Source organism: Acanthaster planci, linkage group LG09 (assembly GCF_054643075.1).
Source record: "Acanthaster planci isolate LZ-2023a linkage group LG09, COTS_SCS, whole genome shotgun sequence".
Classification (NCBI taxonomy): domain Eukaryota; kingdom Metazoa; phylum Echinodermata; class Asteroidea; order Valvatida; family Acanthasteridae; genus Acanthaster; species Acanthaster planci.
The window spans coordinates 7,678,294-7,697,950 of record NC_141785.1 but is presented as its reverse complement, the minus strand read 5'-3'; the positions used below and the strand labels follow the sequence as shown (position 1 = coordinate 7,697,950).

The 19,657-nt window shown below is 42.1% G+C and overlaps 1 long non-coding RNA gene and 2 pseudogenes across 2 annotated transcripts in view; 1 reads left to right on the top strand and 2 right to left on the bottom strand.

Moving 5' to 3' along the window:
• Positions 1 to 1,496: 1,496 nt before the first annotated feature.
• Positions 1,497 to 19,657, bottom strand: part of LOC110988315 (uncharacterized) — a 29,243-nt gene continuing 11,082 nt past the window's right edge. For both annotated transcript variants that reach the window (XR_015426485.1, XR_015426486.1), the window contains exons 4-8: positions 17,435 to 17,599; positions 17,212 to 17,272; positions 16,540 to 16,610; positions 11,701 to 11,782; positions 1,497 to 3,100 (exon numbers count right to left, since the gene is read on the bottom strand). This is a non-coding gene — a long non-coding RNA (uncharacterized LOC110988315). The remainder of the gene's footprint in view (positions 3,101 to 11,700; positions 11,783 to 16,539; positions 16,611 to 17,211; positions 17,273 to 17,434; positions 17,600 to 19,657) is intronic.
• Positions 7,020 to 7,925, top strand: LOC147798074 (uncharacterized; annotated as a pseudogene).
• LOC147798073 (uncharacterized) lies at positions 12,451 to 13,272 on the bottom strand (annotated as a pseudogene).

The window sequence follows — 19,657 nt, the reverse complement described above, 5'->3', positions numbered from 1 at the left end:
TAAAATGTTGACTTAGTGTAATCATTTCCAGCAGCACTAGGCCTAGCTTGACTCATTTTGAATTCTCTTTTTATCCACATTTTAACTAGTCACATGTCAAGTTGGATCTCTTTAATCATGCTTCAATTGAGCATCGTTAGGTCTGAAAACACTTTCAAAATTCTTTACTTAAACACTGCCGGGTAGGGATAGCTAACGTTAGGCCTAGTAGTAGTAGTACATGTACCATTTATAACAGCTCCGGTGATAACCATATTCATTTCTAGGCTCAGGAGTTCGAGTCAAGATTTCATTTTTTTCAGCCAGTTCTCGCTGTTTGCCATCAAGTAGTTTCCATTTACTGTTGCTGTCACAAAACTTTTGCCAACTAACCCGTGTAAAGGGGGTTATTTTTCCCGCTTCGATCAAATGAAACACGTGACACATTCGCACGGGCGCCAACATTTTTTATCCTCATATGCAGGTCATATTATCGATACTGTAGACAGAAGTAGCAGCAACAGTTCGAGGTTAGAAAAATAGCGCCCACACGCGGCAAGTTACGGATGGAAAATTACACGAATAAAACGTCGATTTTCTTTCTTGAATTTCTCATTAACGTGAAAAACTGTGCAAATGTGGCCAGGTAAAATATCATTTAATGTATTCTAAACTATTTAAAAAGGGGAAATGAGGTTGCCCTATAAAGTGAAGACAAAACTGCACACTACGGCTTTTGGCCCATGGCCTAATTGTTAGAATGCTATTATTTTTTAAAGATGTGATATTACCACATGTGCTACTACACTGTACTACAGTCCAACCTCTTGAAAGGGTAGCTGCAATCAACTACAACATACTACAGTCCAACCTCTTGAAAGGGTAGCTGCCATCAACTACACTGTACTACAGTCCACCTTCTTGAAAGGGTGGCTGCAATCAACTACACTGTACTACAGTCCAACCTCTTGAAAGGGTAGCTGCCATCAACTACAACATACTACAGTCCAACCTCTTGAAAGGGTAGCTGCCATCAACTACACTGTACTACAGTCCAACCTCTTGAAAGGGTAGCTGCCATCAACTACACTGTACTACAGTGAACCTCTTGAAAGGGTAGCTGCCATCAACTACACTGTACTACAGTCCAACCTCTTGAAAGGGTAGCTGCAATCAACTACAACATACTACAGTCCAACCTCTTGAAAGGGTAGCTGCCATCAACTACACTGTACTACAGTCCACCTTCTTGAAAGGGTGGCTGCAATCAACTACACTGTACTACAGTCCAACCTCTTGAAAGGGTAGCTGCCATCAACTACAACATACTACAGTCCAACCTCTTGAAAGGGTAGCTGCCATCAACTACACTGTACTACAGTCCAACCTCTTGAAAGGGTAGCTGCCATCAACTACACTGTACTACAGTGAACCTCTTGAAAGGGTAGCTGCCATCAACTACACTGTACTACAGTCCAACCTCTTGAAAGGGTAGCTGCCATCAACTACACTGTAACTACAGTCCAACCTCTTGAAAGGGTAGCTGCCATCAACTACAATGTACTACAGTCCAACCTCTTGAAAGGGTAGCTGCCATCAACTACACTGTACTACAGTCCAACCTCTTGAAAGGGTAGCTGCCATCAACTACAATGTAACTACAGTCCAACCTCTTGAAAGGGTAGCACTGTAACTACAGTCCAACCTCTTGAAAGGGTAGCTGCCATCAACTACAACATACTACAGTCCAACCTCTTGAAAGGGTAGCTGCCATCAACTACACTGTACTACAGTCCAACCTCTTGAAAGGGTAGCTGCCATCAACTACAATGTACTACAGTCCAACCTCTTGAAAGGGTAGCTGCCATCAACTACACTGTACTACAGTCCAACCTCTTGAAAGGGTAGCTGCCATCAACTACACTGTACTACAGTCCAACCTCTTGAAAGGGTAGCTGCCATCAACTACACTGTACTACAGTCCAACCTCTTGAAAGGGTAGCTGCCATCAACTACACTGTAACTACAGTCCAACCTCTTGAAAGGGTAGCTGCCATCAACTACACTGTACTACAGTCCACCTTCTTGAAAGGGTAGCTGCCATCAACTACACTGTACTACAGTCCAACCTCTTGAAAGGGTAGCTGCAATCAACTACACTCTACTACAGTCCAACCTGTGGAACCGAACATGGCGACTTGAGAACACCTATGTTACATTAAAGCAGAACGATGTATTAACTGTGTTCTGGGGAATAACATAAATTTGGGGTCCAAAAGGGTGAAATTTTGTGTCTCTGTTACATCTGACCTTTGTTATTTGATGTGGAAATTTCACTGGAATTGATTTCAAACTGTTACTATTAGTTTGGTGGGTAATTTGCATCATTAATTCATCACTCTTGGTAATTAGAAAATGTGTTCTCATGTGACAGGGACGTGACAAAAAAGGACTTATTTCTGGAATTACCGTTCTCATTAATGAGGTTTGACTTATTTGTCTGGATCTAAAAAGAGCCGGGGGTATGTTTCAATATCCTCACAGTGCATTTTTTACATACCAAGCTTTTAGGAAATTTTCTTGTAATATCTTCAAGTAATTTTGACCCTAATTTGGTGAAAATCAGACATATTCCTTTCGCATGCTGCACCAAATTTTTCAAGAGAGCTCATCAGCCCAAATGTCAACTTTTCCCAATGGTGTGCATGCAAGCTGACACAAACGTAGTCTTCAAATGATAGCAACAATGAAGCCATACATCAGACGGAATTGACACTTCCCATCTGTACTGATAATGAGTATGTCAATCTAAAAAAAGATTGGGCATAGGAAAGCTGAGTTCAAAATAGGGTGGAAGGATGAAATAGTCTGAAAAAATGTTCTGTGAAATTGAAAAAACAGCTATTCTAGGGCTAAATCATTTTTTTTCAATTGCCAAATTTTTCAACAGATTTTCTTACAGCATCCTTGCCTGTGAATTCAGTGTTACTCATTTCTCTGAACACATCACAAAAAATAACAAAACCTCAGTCCCGACATAAAACACACCGAGGTTTGTGAAAGAATCTATCATGCTTACCCACACTCATCAAGAAACTTGATTCTTCAAGATGGCAGACCACTGTAATTGCAGCATCGAAAGAAAGAAGGTAATAACAAATTTTGTAAAATCTTTAGAAATTTGATGCAATCATTCAATGTTTGTAAACAACTCCAGAAACACAATACATGGCTCATACATAAATCTTCAAATCTACTCTGCAAAGCTACAAAATCAACAGGCTACAAAATCATACCAAGTGGTTATATGCAACTTCTCAATCGGCCATCTTCATCAACAAGTCGAAAGCAATCAAAATCGGTTAGCCCTACGAGATCTGGAACATGTTTTGATGCCCCAGACTGTGAAGATCCACTTCTGTGCCACTCTCCACCAGCATTATGAATGAATGGTTTGGTTTATTTATTTAACTGTATTCCTCGCCGCCAGGGGCAGAATTGTGAATACAATTTACATGTACACGTGTAGGGTATTAAAAAGCTAAAAGCCTTAAATTTTTACAAAGCCTTGGAGTAAACAGGGACATTATGATCAATAATACATTCTAAAAGAGTTAAAATTGAAATGACAAAAAATTGAATCAACGGAAATCAAAATTTGTTTACAAACATTAACAATGTACTTGGACAAAAGGACGAAAATACAGAAAGGGAAGAGGAAACAAAACATATAGGGCTATAAAGGAGTAGGGGGTCAGGAGGACGAGCGGTCAAAAGGAAGAGGAGGGGAATCAAAACACAAAATATTACAAAGGGAACATTAGATAGGGAGGACAATTACGACGCAGGAACCACATTATCATTTGTATTAAAAGCATTAAAAAATGAACCAGAGCAAGTAAACGATAAGGTCTGATTCTATTATTGGCAGGGCAAATAAACTCAACATGGAGCTAATAGGTTTAGTCAGACACACTGTTAAGCAGCTTTATCAATCCTACAAGAGGGCTGTTCTGATACCTCCTTGTACGACAGAAAGGCACTGTTATAGTTGTAGAATTTCTTGTCTGACGACCATGTGACTGATGACGAGTCAGAGGAATCCAAGTACTAGAATGCTTTGAGGTGAGCAGAGACTGACCAAACTTAATACACAATTGGTTTCACCTTTGACTGAGAGTGAGCATGCCACAAGAAACAAGTGCATCATCATAACCATTATATTCACTGCCAAGGATAATTTTGCAAACCCTCTTCTGGAAATTTTCCAGAGCTGCAAAATGTTTCAACGTGAGGCTAAAATTCCATACTGGAGTGGCATATTCTAACAATGGCCTAATATAGCCAAGATAAATGGAGACCAAATCATTTACAGGTAGGCAAAAACGCTTCTTTAACAACGTCTTTAACATATACAGTCTTTTGTTGGCACGAGATATTATATTCTGGATGTGGCCATCCCATTTAAGGTCTGCCTGCACTATAACACCCAGGATGCGATGGGATGCGTTTTCTTGTAGAACTGTGTCCGCGATATGGAGTTGCTCAGTCTATGTGGTTGTCTCGTAAAGCTGACAGTCATGACGCTGCACTTGCTGGGATTGAGTTTCATGTGATTGGCAGATAACCAATGATGGATATGATCAAGGTCCTCTTGCATGTGGCCTTGGTGATTTTTGCTTAGGCATTCTACTAGCGTAAGGTCATCAACGTACTGCCAATGGTTAGATGAAAGGCCATTAGCAACATCGTTGACCAACGCCATGAAGATAACTGGGCCGAGTCGGGTGCCCTGTGGGACACCGGCGTTTACAGAAAGCCAGGTAGAGGTTGTGCTGTGGTACCGGACACACTGCTGGCGATCCTGGAGGAAGCTGCAGATCCATGGGATGATGGATGCACGTACGCCCAGATTTAGCAATTTCTCAATTGCCACATTGTGATCGACTCTATCAAATGCCTTACTATAGTCAGTAAGGACAATTCTTGAAATCGAATTGCTCACCTCTGAATGCTTATACAGCAGATTCATCATGTCTATGAGACAGTGTGTTGTTGACATTGCTTTCCTGTTTCCAAACTGTTGCGTGTTCATGTGGGGCTCTATATCAGACAATACCCACTTGGACACAAATAATTCTGCCAGCTTTGCAAAATTGTCGGTTAGTGAGATTGGTCGCAATTTGTGTAATACGGGTGGATTGGATTTCGGAACCGGAACCACGACTGCTTTCTTCCATCGACGTGGCATCATCCCTTCATTGTATGATGTATTCAGGATGTCGGCAAGAGGTGTGCTCAATTCAAGTGCAAATGTCTTGATAATGCCATCTGGTCCACCACTTTTGTTGATTTTTGTTTTACTCAACTCTCCGTACACATCCCATGGTTGTACAACTGGGCAAGGATGAGGTGCTGGAAGGAATGCAGGCAAGTCGGATGTCACTAAACAAGGCAGATCACTGGCAACAGCAATAAAATGTTTATTGATGATTTCTGCCTTCTGTTGATCACTGTATTGATGATCAGGTGGCGTTGGGATATCAATGCAGGGTTGAGCTTTGGCACTTCTAGTCATTATTTTGACGTACTTGTGCCAAGATGCCGGATCTGCATTTTTCAATCGCTGTATTCTTCCATGATAATAGTTTTTCTTGGCAGATTTGATTTCTCTCCTAATTTTGTTGCGTATATATTTCCACAATGTGTCTTTGCCCATGTGACATGCCCTTTGACGTTTCAAGATCAGGGCCTTAATTGCAGGTGACATCCATGGCTTGTCAGCCGTGTGAAGTTTTACCATCTTGCAGGGGAAGAAGGTATGAATGGCAGACTGCAGTGTGTGATAAAAGTTCTCACATTTATTTGTCGCGCTCGCACCTTGCAGAACTTCAGTCCATGGGTGGTTGCTTATCCAGGATTCAAAGTCCCGCAGATCCGAATCTCGGAGTGGCCAAACAACCTTTGTGTGTGTTGTGTTCGGTACTTTTTCATGATTGTTCGGGGGCCATAACACAGTGGAATGGTCACTCAGGCCAATTGGTGCAGAGATGAGAGGCTTTGCATAGAACTTGCCAACGTTTGTTATTATCTTGTCTAGGATGGCTTGTGCTCATGTCGGTTGATCTACTACCTGGGTAAGGTTTCCGCCGTTACACAGGGGGTCAACATCCAAGTTGTTTATGTCACCCAGAATTACAACTCCAGCATCTGGATGACGAGTCTGGATCAGGTCAACAGTTTGTGTGAGGTGTTCCAGTAAGAGTTCAGCGTTGGGGCTTGCAGGCGGGTGATATAGAGCACAGAAAAACAGCTGCGATATTTGACGAGGTAGTCTTGCTGGTCTAATCTGCACCCATACCAGTTCAAGTTCATCAGGGGCCTCAGCATCATGGAAGGGTTTGGCATTCAAGTGTTCTCGAGCATACAGAGCCACACCACCACCCCTTCTGCCGATTCTACACTTAAGGAAGAGGTTATATTGTGGTATTTGCCAACATTCAGGTGATTGATTTGCGGTAAACCATGATTCAGTCACAACCGCTACATCAGCATTGTTGCCCCTGATTTACAGTCTCAAATTCGTCCATTTTGTTGTTCAGTGATCGCGGATTGCACCAATAAATCAATGGCAGCAGAGTTTTGTTGACGGCAGTTTGCTCTTGATGCTGTTTGAGAGTATGTACATTTTTGTGGTTGACATAGCTGACATTGTGGCTGCAATCACGTGTCTTCCAAGATGGCCGCCGGGAAATTCTGGTGTTTATCAGGTGTTGCTTGTGTTGACCAGCCCGGCATCCCCTCAACCTTTTGCAAATGCCCAGATTTTGGAGTACTTGCCATGTTGCAGATGGTAGTTTGATGTCCTTAGTATTAGCTCTGATAGTCCGCAACACCGTTGATGTATATGAATACATGGTACTCAGCATCAAGTTATCGCCATGACAGCCTAGGTCGTCTTCACTTCCAGTATCCAAGACCAGGGCCCTGACTGTTTGCTTGCAAGGAAACAATTTCTCTAGAGCATCAGTGTGCAATCACTATGCTGATCTCCTCCCCTTCCTGAGAGATGTCCGGGAGAGAGATGGCAAGAACGCTGCCTTCATAGCATCGGATAATGGTCCTGATTGGAAGAAAAGCAGTTTGAAGGTGATCATGATGATGGGGCGACTCTGGCCGGATCTCGGACTGGATTATCTCTGCATAGTGTCATACGCACCCGGGGACAGCAGATTCAACATGATTGAGCACAGTTGGGCGCCAATGATGATGTGACTCACTGGTCTACAATTATCCGACAAAGTCCCTGGGGAGGACAAAATGCTATCAGAACAGACATCACTGTCAGAAGCTGAAAAAAGGAGGAAGGAGGCAGTCATCCTAGACACCGCCATCGACGACGTGCAGCATTGCCTGCAAGGCAGATCATTCGACAGCTTCCCAGTGTCAACTGTTGCGGTGAAGTCATCAGCGAAACCCCCCTACACTGACGAAGCTGAGATCGACAACTTGACGGATGCCAGCACAACTAAAATTAAGACCAACGATACATTATCCGCCCTTGCAGACGAATACCGGTTTCTAGCGAAACATTCCATTCAGCGTTCCTATCAGCTGGAGTTCGCCAAATGTACAGATAGCAGGTGCCAGCACTGTTCCAGAAAACCCATCCACGCCAAAAAGCTGATGGAATTTCTTCGCTCATTTGGCTGAGGATGTGCTCTAACACCGGTGCCTTCAGAAAAAATTCCAGGCCATTTCCAAACATGGCAAAAGCAAGAGCAAATGCAGTGCAACGACAGCACAGGCAAGCTGGTCTTGATGAAGGACTAGAATCTACAGTCAAGGGAGATCGTGTATGTAATCAAGGCTGCAAGAAGGTTTTCCAGAGTGGGGCAGACCGTGATTGACACAACAGACTTGTACACTGTCGGCAGGAGCTGTAGGACGGGCACTGAAAGGGCAGACAAAACCATCCCAGCAATCTTGAACAAAAAAACCCAAAAGGCTCTTTTCAGAGCCACACAGATTCAAAAAAAGAGATTGATTCGCTCTGCTGAAAGTTCAAGTGAAAAGAAAGACATCCCACCCCCCGTTAATAAATTCCATTGTCCCATTGATTGGTTCCCGTCCCAACATATAGGGACCGATATCTAGCTTGACTGCTTCCCACCCCTTTTCAATTTAGATTTGTAAAAATATACATATAATATTAATATACATGAAAACGAAAGTCCTTCCTGTAGATTTCCAAAACGTTATGGGCAAAAATCACTTTTCGGAGTTGTTCCGGCTATACAGTGTTCACAATACTGAATTTTACCATTTCGGCCCAAAAATGTTAACGGAAGTTTGAAATTCCACCAAACTTGACATGAGATGTCACGACACCATTTTCAACCATATACATGAAGACGAAAGACCTTTCTATAGATTTGTAAATTTTATGGGCAAAGGGATTTTTGTCTTTGTTAACAATCTCCTCGATCTTGACTCCCACAAAGTTAACATTAGTGACAGCACTCTGTGAAGTGAATGTGAAGTGTTTGCAGCATTTTACTGCAGGACTGCACTCCGCTAATCACTGATATTGTCAAAACGAACATGTAATGGGCCAATGTATCGTATTCGCTCCATGTACGTCAGGTGGCGGTGAAATATGGAATTCTTTACATCGCGCGGCCCGGCAACGAGCACCTTCTCACGGGTACAGCCCGAGGCCGGCCCACCCAGCTCTTGACTCACGCCATGCATATTTGTGCATGCCCATCGCACCATAAACGTTGAGCGCCTGTATAGCTGGCTGGGCAGACAGCCACGTGCTTCAGATGTACACGTACGAAGCCAAACCGGCCCTATACTGGCCAAGTATACAGTAGGGGCATCATACAAGCCCATACAAGCCCATACAAATTTGCAAAGGCTCAAGTAGACCCAATCAAACAATATTCAACAGAAACAGATTGTGGTGTTTGATTTTGGCAAGTTGGGGTTGGTTAGGGTTGACATTCAAACATGTGGACGCAACGTACATGTAATATTAAGTACAATGGCCCGGTCATTGGCACGGCCAGCATCTAGCACTACAGCACGCCCGGCCAGCCAAGCAGCGCTGGCCCCCTGCTGTCCGCTAGCCTCCACGTACGTACGGGGGCGGGCTGGGTGGCTGTCCACCAAGCCCACTGGTTACATGTACGTGTAAAATACGCTTGGCATCGTGCACGTCTCTCGGACTGTACCATTTGTGATAGTGTTGTCATTTTATTCATATTCAATAAATTGGAAAACTCTGAATGATTGGTGTAAACAGTTGTCATTCCGAAATAAAAATATGAGGAAAGAAAAGTGTGAGTATTTTATTTCATAAAAATCTTCAAATGGGTTTGAAATGTGAAGTACATATTCAAAATCTCATAGCAAAACACCCCTTGATTTTGGAAGTTGCTAAAGCTGCATATAACACCGACGCGTAACCGAAGCTGGGAGCCAGTTCGCCTCGGATTTCCCCTGTTTTAACAAAATAAAGGAAATTTGGTACGATGAGTTTTCTCAAGATGGCCAATACTATGACAACATGTAATAGCGGACACCAGCTTTGGAAAACGAGGGATGCCACTACGCGTTTGTCACCGCGATCAAGGAACTTTGTTTACACTAATCCGCTTAGACCCCCATTCATCTGTGGAAGGGAAGCCTTCCGTCAGAGACTTTGAAATGCCGACGTACAGACAGGCCTGATACCGGCCTGGAGTAAGCTGAATACCGGGTGGGCTACCAGGGTCCCTTTTCAAACCAGGTCTAAATGGTCGCCTGCCCTAACTACTACGCATGATATTACTGAGACTACAGTTAGGATTGGTCACTCAATCCTGGATGGTGTCAGGCTCACTTCTACCTGCTTCTTTTGTTGCTAAAGCCAAAGCTAGGAATGATCACTCAAACCTGCAGTGCATTGTGTCAGGCTCGAGTTAAACTCAAGCCTGTTAAGAGGCTCAAGAGCTGGGACTGGTCACTCAAGCCTAGATTGTTTGAGGCTCAAACCCACCAACTGGTTCATGGAGCTGAGATCAGCTCAAGGATTGATCACTAAATCCTGGATGGTTAGAGGCTCAAGTCCAATTGTTGATCAGACCAGAGCAAGGATTGGTCACTCAATCCTTGGTTGTTAGAGGCTAAAGTCCACCTGCTGGTTCATGTAGCTGAGACCAGCACAAGGATTGAACACTCAATCTTGGACTGTTTGAGGCTCAGGTCCACCTGATGGTTCATGTTGATGAGACTAGAGCAAAGATTGATCACTCAATCCTGGAAAGATTGAGGCTCTTTAATTGATTGAACCCACTTGATGGGTTCATACTGCTGAGAGTAGACCCAGGGTTAGTCAATCAAGCCTGGATGGTTTGACGTTTAAGTCCAGCCGTTTATGAGACTAGAGATAGGGTTTGTGATTGAAGCTTCAATGGTCTGAGGTTCAAATTCACTCAAGTCTCGTAAAAAGCTCAAGAACTAGGACCGGACACTCAAGCCTCGAGGATCATTGAGGCTCATTCCAACTTGCTGGTTCATGATGCTGAGACCAGAGCTTAGGCCACTCAGGCTTAGATGGTTTGAAGCTTCAACTCCCTTAACGTCTCGTAAGAGGCTCAAAAGCTTAACTGGTTACTCAGATCATAACTGGATGGTTTGAGGCTCGAGTCCACCTCGTTGTTCACATTGCTGAGACTAGAGCTAAGGTCGGTCATTCAATGCTGGATGGTATGAAGCTCAAGTCCACCTGCTTGTTCATATTGCTCCAACTGAAGCAAGGATTGGTCACTAATCCTGGATGGTTTGAGGCTTAAGTCCATCTGCTAGTTCATTCTGCTGTAACTTTGAGTTACGATTGGTCATTCAAGCCTGGATGTTTTGAGACTCAAGTCCACCAGCTGGTTCATGTTGCTGAGACTAGAGCTAGGGTTGGTCACTCAAGCGGGATTGTTGGAGGATCAAATTTACTTAAGTCTCGTAAGCAGCTCAAGTACTTGGACTGGTCACTCAAGTCTGGATGGTTTGAGGCTGAAGTCCAGCCATTACAGAGATTAGAGCCATGATGGTTATACTCTCACATCCATCAGCTGGTTCAAGTTGCCGAGACTAAAGCTAGGATTGGTTACGTATGCCTGGAAGATTTGACGCTCAAGTCCACCAGCTGGTTCACATTGGATCCATGAACAAGATACATGTACTTCCTCATCATTTGCCTCGATCCAAGCTTGTACTGAAAGCATAATGGATGCGTCTTTTAACTACAATACTTACAGAAATGTAATATAGATGATCACTCTTCTAGTCGGAGATCCACAATGACTTGAAATAAGAAAACAGAACCACAAAAGGCAACAACAGTGAACCCTGGTTGGGAAAGGCAAATGAGGAACACAGCATTTTGCTGTAAAACAACTGGATAAAATGTGCCAGTAATATTACAACTTCACCAGTGAAAGATCGAGCTTATCTTCTGCTTTGACTGAAACATGTCAGTCCATCTCTGGTTTTGAATTTGATGAGGTCCAACCGTCAAAACTTTGCCAACCTTTTTTACACTCTCAATAAACTTTGACAACCAGCTTAAGATATAAATGCATGTCTAACTTCCTAATGGTTGAAAGCTAAGCTAAGGTGGGTACACTTAGAACAAGTTGGAGTGATGACTTTGGTTAACGATAGTTTAATTAACATCACCTGAATGATGGATGGTCTCAAACATCTGGTCAACGGACTGATCTGTGTCAAAATCCCAGACTTCTGCAAGTTTTCCATAACCCTGAATTGGAAAGAAAAGATCAGGATATAATACTTTTACGAGTGACAGCAATAGGATCAACAAATTTTATATCGATCAACTGATAGCAGCACAGGATCCAATGATTGCACAGATCCATCAATCACACCAAAGTGACGTCTGCACATGAACAACACGGGGGTGCAATCAGACAAGGCCTCCGAAAAATAAAATCTTTTAAACATGAGACAGTGCAGTGGTTGACATCCAAGAATCTGATATTCCCTGACTCAAGACTCATTGCTGCTTTTAGTCCCCAGTAGAGTGCTTGAGATGAAAGCAAGCTAGGGTTGGTGCAGAGGTGGCCTTTTGACAACCCAAAGGCCGCTTCATATACTGGTATTGATCAACCACAGTGAGATTAAACTCAAACAAGAAGTGGTATGATTTGTCAGAGACGGTGATTTCAATACAATTAATAGACAAATCCAACTTTTCTACTTCTACGGGAGGAATAACTGATTCAAGGAGTTGTCGATCTTCTTTGCCTTTGATGAAGAACAAAGGCACAGCAGCATTGGGACTATTTGGACATTTCTCTTTCCATACTGCAAGCCCCGTTTGAAAAAATCAACGTTTCATGAAATGATCTTCACATTACAATGGTGACTAATCAGAAAACAGTCCTGCAAAAATAAATGTACACAAACTTAAAATAAATGGAATGATTTAATATATTTATTCTGATCAAGGGGTTTATTAAAATAACCTGATGCATGTGATGACGTCCCTGCAGAAGCACCGTCTTCTTTGATGATTTCAAGTGGTGTCCACATATAGAGTATCATATTGTACGTTTGAGCTTGACCTGGCTATTGATAGATAGCATGACGCCCGGATCCATCTAGTCCATCTTTGCAGATAACCTTATAGTCTCCTGATGGAGCGTCAGGTTCAGCTTCAATCATTCTGGTCATCTGATTACTACAAGATTGCTAAGAGAGGCTGTGACACCTTCATAATCTCCTAAACAGTAGCGGCTCACTTCAGGTATTATAGAGCGTTTCTCTCCATCAGTTTATAATGAGTGGGTAGATTGACATGCTCTTTAAAGTCCCGTCTGAGATTGGTGTAGGCAGTTCTCCCTAAGTTGTATGATGATAGGAAATAGAGTCCTTTGTTTTCAGACATCTCATTCACAAGTGAGGATCCTGTAAAAAGCCTCATGCCGACTTCAGCAATTTTTCTGTTGCTAACATAGTTCTCTTTATATAACAAAAACCGAGTAACTGTTGGGATACTCCATTTTCTGCAGCTTCTACTCTCGATTCATCTAATATTGTACCAGTTCTCCTGAACTGCTGGCGTGGTCCTACTTCATCCAGGGGATTAATTCTTGGTCTCGCTGGAACATCAGTTTCAGCCTCTTCGGACACGGTTGTCAAATTCATTGCCTCAACAACAGTAATTGATGATGTGTCAAGTATTTGTTTTGGAGCTGTCTCTTTCCCAAGAAGGACAAATGGTTCAAAGAAAATTTACTTGATTGCTGATGGGGACAGGGATTTGTTCAATTTAACCCATTTCTCCCACAATGCTCTCAGTCACTTGGAAATGTATAGTTCCGTGAACTTTCCTTTTAGGTTGTTGTCCACTATAATTTCTCTAGCTACGGTTATATAGTCTGGCCTCTTGTTGAACCTGATCCATCTTCTCTTCAGGTATTTATTCCAAATTTCCTCATTAGAAGGCTCCGTCCTCCCACTGATGACAGAAAAAATATAAAATGGTCTAGCTTTGCAAACTGAGTTGTTATAAGAAGTCGGATGGCTACATGTATCTAGTCTGTGGGTTGGTTCAGACAGGAAAATTCTGGGAAATAACGATCTCCATTTACACAAAAGCCATTAAGACATTTGGACTACATCATACTGACAGCTCCTGCCCGGGTTTTTGGTTACTGGATATATTTCAACAAATCAGGCCAAGTTAAAGGTATCTGGCCTTCTGAAAAACATATATCGTTGGATAAACTAGAGTTTACTTTTTTCTCTCTACCCGAAAACAACTACACCCCATATCAGGTTTACAAAAAAGTAAAACCTTGTTTATTGCAATAGTTTTTCTTAACAATGCACCCAACATTACATGGAGTTATTAGTATTCTACTTTTGTTAATTTGTAAATGGCAACTGTAACATCTCAAAAACAGAGGTTTAAATCTCAAAATAAAGTTGTCTATACTTAAAACTTGTGTTTTAGACTCCAATGCAAAGTGTTTTGCTGTAAAAAAAAAGATAATAAAATCGGACTGAATGTCTGAGTCTTAACCACATGCTGCCAGGTGGTTTGAAAAATACAGTGCACACATACGGGCGAATTTCAAGATTTTCAGTTTTCAAAAATTCATCATTTTAATTAATGGACGTTTACACCCACATGAATTACTGTCTGGTGGCCACTGTAGCCTGACAGACAAAATCTATTGACGCCCGAGTATTTCAGCCAGGCCTGCGGCCTCGTAAAAAGATTGTGCGGTGTTATATAACTTTCTTTTGTTCATGAGCCTGGCAAAGTGCACTGCTGACCTCTTTTCAATATATAGGGGCCAGATTAGCATGTAGCGGTGCTGTGTGGCTCGTCACTGCGGTGGTGGAGCGCTTTTGTCCCCGGTGGTAATCCGCTCACACTAAATGCCCAAAACCGTGGTATACCGTTTCAAAACAAGGCTGGATTATCTCCACTATTGAGAGTGAAAAATGAGTGTAATGCCTAGCACCTCAGTCTTTTGTGCCAAGCAGTAATATTACAAGGTGATGTACTAAAAATAAAATGGTTCTTCATTCCAACAAGTGTAAGGTCATGAGGTTGACCAGAAGAAGCAAATACTGGCAGACCTGATCAGTCTGATATTAAACATACTCAACAAACCCCTGGAGGTCGTCTACAGTTACAAGTATCTTGGTGTCATGATCTCCTCTGACCTTAAATGGGGGGAACATGTTAAACTTGTGTCGTCAAGAGCCTCTCGGTTGTTTTGGTTTAATTAGGAGGCTGGTTCGCTGTAATGATCATCATAACATTCTTGTGAATCTCTATTCCACCCTTTGTCGTCCCATTCTTGAGTACAGGTTTCCTGCTTGGTTGCCACACCAAATCAGCCACATAAATTCTTTGGAAAAAACTCAGACGTTTGGCATGTGTCTGTATTCCTGCACCAAGGGGGGAGCTTGCGTATGGTGCTCGTCTTAAGATATTACATCTTATGTCACTACATTACAGATATAGGTATCTTGCCATCTAATTTGCTTCCAAGTGCCTTTATGGTATTTGCGATGTTGACCCTTTTCAGTTTATTTCTATCAACTCACGTCATACTGATAATCTCAAATTCTCTCACGCATATGCTCGCACTGATAGTTTTAAATTTACTGTGTTTAATCGTTTTCCAGCCTATTTTGATTAGATTCCTCCTGATTTGCGTGATCAGCTACTTTTTAGTATTTCTGGATTTTCAAAAAACATCAAGCAGCGTTTCAAGGACCTTAGTTGGGTTTGAAATATTTTTTAATGATTTAATATTAATTTTTAGATGTTTTATTTCTTTTAATTTGTTTTAAGCTGTTAGATCTAATGTCCCTATATAATACCTATAGGTATTTTGCCAATCTTTTTTGTTTCCAAGCGCCTTTTGGTATTTGATGTTCAGTCTTTTCAGTTTTTTCTGCTGATTCACGTCATGTTTGGTACTTTCGAACTCTCTCATATGCATGTTCGCACTGACGGTTATAAATTTGCCGCTTTTGATCGTTCTCAGCCTTTTTTATCAACTCCCACCAAATTTGAGAGATAAACCTCTTTTTAGTATTTCAGGGTTTAAAAAGAAAAAGAAAGCTTTTAACTAGCATAAAATAATATTTTTGATTTTTCTTTTTTCTTTTTGTTTCCAATTCTTTTTTTCCCTGTCTTCTCCATGAGGGAGAAGCCACAACACTACTTTCTTGTTTGGGTTGTCCTTGTTGCGTTTCATGCGGAATTTTAGGTTTAGCCACTTTGAACGTGCCTGCACTATTTTGGTTATCCCTGCCAGAGATTCTTCCAGCTCGTATGTTTTTGTTTGTCTGTATATGTGTAGTGGTTGTTGGTATACTCTCCCTCATGGACAAGATTGGGATGTGTGAGAGAGTGTGAGTATTGCTGCGTTGCACTTGAAGGTTGGTAGTTGTGTTTTTGTGCCGTGTTGATAGTTTGCTAGAGTAGTCTGGCTGGTGAGGTGTTTTTCTGGTATTTTAGTTACTGTGCAATTATTTTTATCTCTCATGTAATGTATTTCGATGTTTTTAGGTGTGCCTCTTGTATGTAATTTGCGTATTTTTGTATGTCCGTATCTGGCAAATAAATGAAATGAAATTAACACAGAATCAAACAGTTTTGGTGGCTGCACCAAGTGGCAACTTCAACTTAAATATGGAAAGGTTTCCAGCTGAGGCAGATACAGTATTCAATTTATGCCTGATCTTCCTGACCCAAAGGGGACGGGAAAGGTTATTTTCCCCCCTCTCCCCACTACACACAATGACAAGATTCCCGCTTGCCACCCCATGCAGCCCCCCTTTCCCCCTTCAAAGAATTTCTTCCCCTCTTTTTTTTCCCTTTCATGGGTGGAGCATGAAGCCACCACAGTACAGCTGCCTAGTTGCGATTAAATCAGAAGGGTTAGCAGGTGTTAAGTATGTATGCATGAGCATTATGTCATGTCTTGACTTACATGTACGTACCTCCATCCAGTCATCTCTTACCTGAATGAGATGCATGTTCATTACACAGCTGCACGTTATGTGCATAGGTGGAGTCCAGCATCAATGTCTGCCTGCGTGCAGGAGAAGTATAGGACGTGTTCAATTAGCAAATGTAACTTGCGAAAATGGCACTCTACGAAGGAAGAGAAACTCAATCTAAATGAAGAATCTTCAAGGGAAAAGTTGCAGGGAACTGAATTAGTAAGGACTTGGACACCATTCTAGATGTACATGTATCAAAACCAAAACTATGATCACCCCCCCAAAAAAAAACCGAAACCAAAGCTAGAAAAACCAAGCACTACAAACTATAACTACAAGTTAAACCATAAAAAGAGCATGGGGGGGTTGTGGAATCTTCCTGCAACATTTTTCTAATATTTCTGCAGTGCTTTTTTCGTAAGCTGAGCCTTTAGGAGTTTTTCAGGAACTCTGTGACTATTTTGACATCAATTTTGTGAACATCAAACATTCCGCTCTTGTGCAGTGCCCATTTTTCCAAGACAGCTAGATCAGTCCAAAATTTAAACTTCTCCACTACAAAGCTCAATGCAAGAGGCCAGCACGTACATGTATGTGGTCTTGAACTTCAAATGAAAACTATACATGTTGAATTGAGCGCATGTAATTTTAAAATAATGTGGTGTGCATTAAATAACATTCTCTATTCACCACAACTGCCGCTGCCTTGAGCTGTACACGTTCATCACCAGTACAGATCTTGAGCAAATCACTGTAGTAATGAAAGGACGGTGTTGAGATGACAAAATTATAAATAATGCACGAAGAGGCATGATGGTCAGTAAATTTTGGTTTGGGAAAATAGATAAACATAATAAACTGCTAGGTGATTAATCAAAAAGGCAATTGAAAAATACATGTATGTTGCTCATACGTTTTATGGCCAGGGAGGTTTTTCCCAATGTTCCTCCACTCATTTCCAGTTTAAAAGTAGGGTCAAGGATACTACACCAGCCCAAGTCCAAGTCCTCCAACGTGCCATGCGTTGATGTTTCCTTGACTTTCCTCAAGCATCACTGCCACACCTCTTGCTGAAAAACTTTGAATTCATTCAGTTAAATAATGATATTATAATCTTCAAAATACATGCTACTGACCACCTCTGTGAACAATTTCGGTGTCATGAAATTTACGTCATACATAGATGCAAGAATTTCTTCAAAGTTGATAAATTCCAGTATTAAACTGCAAATATATAGAAGTGTTTTCTTCAGAAAAGTAGGCCTACTTTCTTCACTGTGGGCACATTTTCAAAGCATTCATTTTTCACAAAGTTCCCCCCAAAATTGAAGAATCAGGCCCAAAGCCTACATATGTAATTGCAAAGGCCTTTGGAACTCAGTAGCCAAGTGGCAGGTGTGTGAACTCAAGATTATGTCATAAATACATGCCGTGAATTCTCATTTACCAGAAAACCTGAGTTCAGCAGCCTCGTTCTCCGACCTCCGCTGGAGTTTGGGGAATCTTCCTTTTTTGAAAGAGACCCGTTTTGCTTGACTTCACGCCAGGACAATCCCTTTTGAAGTGACCCATCTTGCCACACTTGTAGCAAGGGCTCTTATTTTGGCCAGCATCACGGTCCGAGCAGCCTTGACAAAATTTCAGCACCACCAGCTTCTGAACATGCACTTCTGGCAGGTCGCGGAATGCACGTGTATCTAAGTATAGAACACGGTCCGCCCAATCAAGAATAGATTCCTCTGCAGACTGCTTTGCATAGTTGAACTGCATTTATGTGGCCTCTGGTAGGTCGAGTAACTCAAGCCTCTTCTCCAATTTTTGGATCAGATCAAAATACTCAAGGTCAGGTTCCCGCTCAATGAGTAAGGCATAGAATTCACTTGCCTTGGACTCCAGGCACCAACACAAATGACTCTTTCTCTGTTTGGCCGACCAGCTGCATCCACTGGCGTACGAAGTAAACTTAGCAAAGAATGCTTGCCAACTGCTCTTGCCGTTGAATGTGATTGTTATCGGTAGTGCGGAACTTGCTTGGAGGTGAACACACTCTCCCTCCCCTTGGAAAAACAGGACCACTTATCTCAGTGGACGTAGGAGCATCCCGTCCACTCAATGGTGAAGGACATCATCATAACCAGAGTGCGTTGCACATGGGTGCAACAAGTGACAGTGAGTAGTCGGTTGCTGTGGTGATGGGTACATGCCGTCATCAGTGGACCGGAAAGATTGCCCTGGAAACCCACATGAATGGTCGTCAAACTTGGGTACTTTAACTGGTGGGCGACGGTGAGTGCCCTCCCACATGACGGAACTTGGAAAATGTGAGGTCATTGACAAGGTCATTGAAATCGAGGGCTTTGGGTGAGCTAATTTTGGTGATTGTGTCCTTGCAGGTCCAAGTCCCTCAGAGTATGGCACGTAGCGTCGAAAATTGAAAAAAATCTACCAAAGTAGGCATGCTCACAAATTGAGGAAGACTCATGAGCAGTTCGGGCCTCACATTACCCCAATCACATCTCAGGTCCATGATCATATTTGCAAGGGCAGTTCCAATACCAGGAACAGTTGTCAAGTCACGATATGAACAGAAATTTATCTGTATCTTCTCCATGTTGCCAATCTTTTGTTCTGCTTTTTTTTGTAATATATTGGTCTGGCTAGAATTATTCACTCATCAAAGTGTAGTGCCTCACTGGTTTATGATCTCTTAGTCTGTTCAATTCTTTGGTTTCTCAGTTCAGACTCACTATAAGGTCACATACATGCAAATGCTATAGCAACACAGGTACTCTTCAAATGATTAAACACAAAAGCAAAGTTGAAAGAGTGTACCTTACAAAGTGGCAAAAAGATTTAACACAATGATAAATAAACTCAGGTGGCTTTTTAATTAATTTCCTTTATTTTGTTCTTTCCTTTGTTTTTGTTGGTTGTTTAATTCTTTTCAAAACACTAAATATGTACTGTACGTGTGCAAGTCATGTGCCGCAAGTCCTGGCACACAAAATGTAAAATCTTCAGGCCGGAAACTGATGTTCCCAGAGGATCTGAGGAGAGTGGTTCTGGTAAACAGGGCCACCCAGACCAATTAGGAGATTGATTATGGTAAACAGAGCCACAACCCGGACTAGGGGTT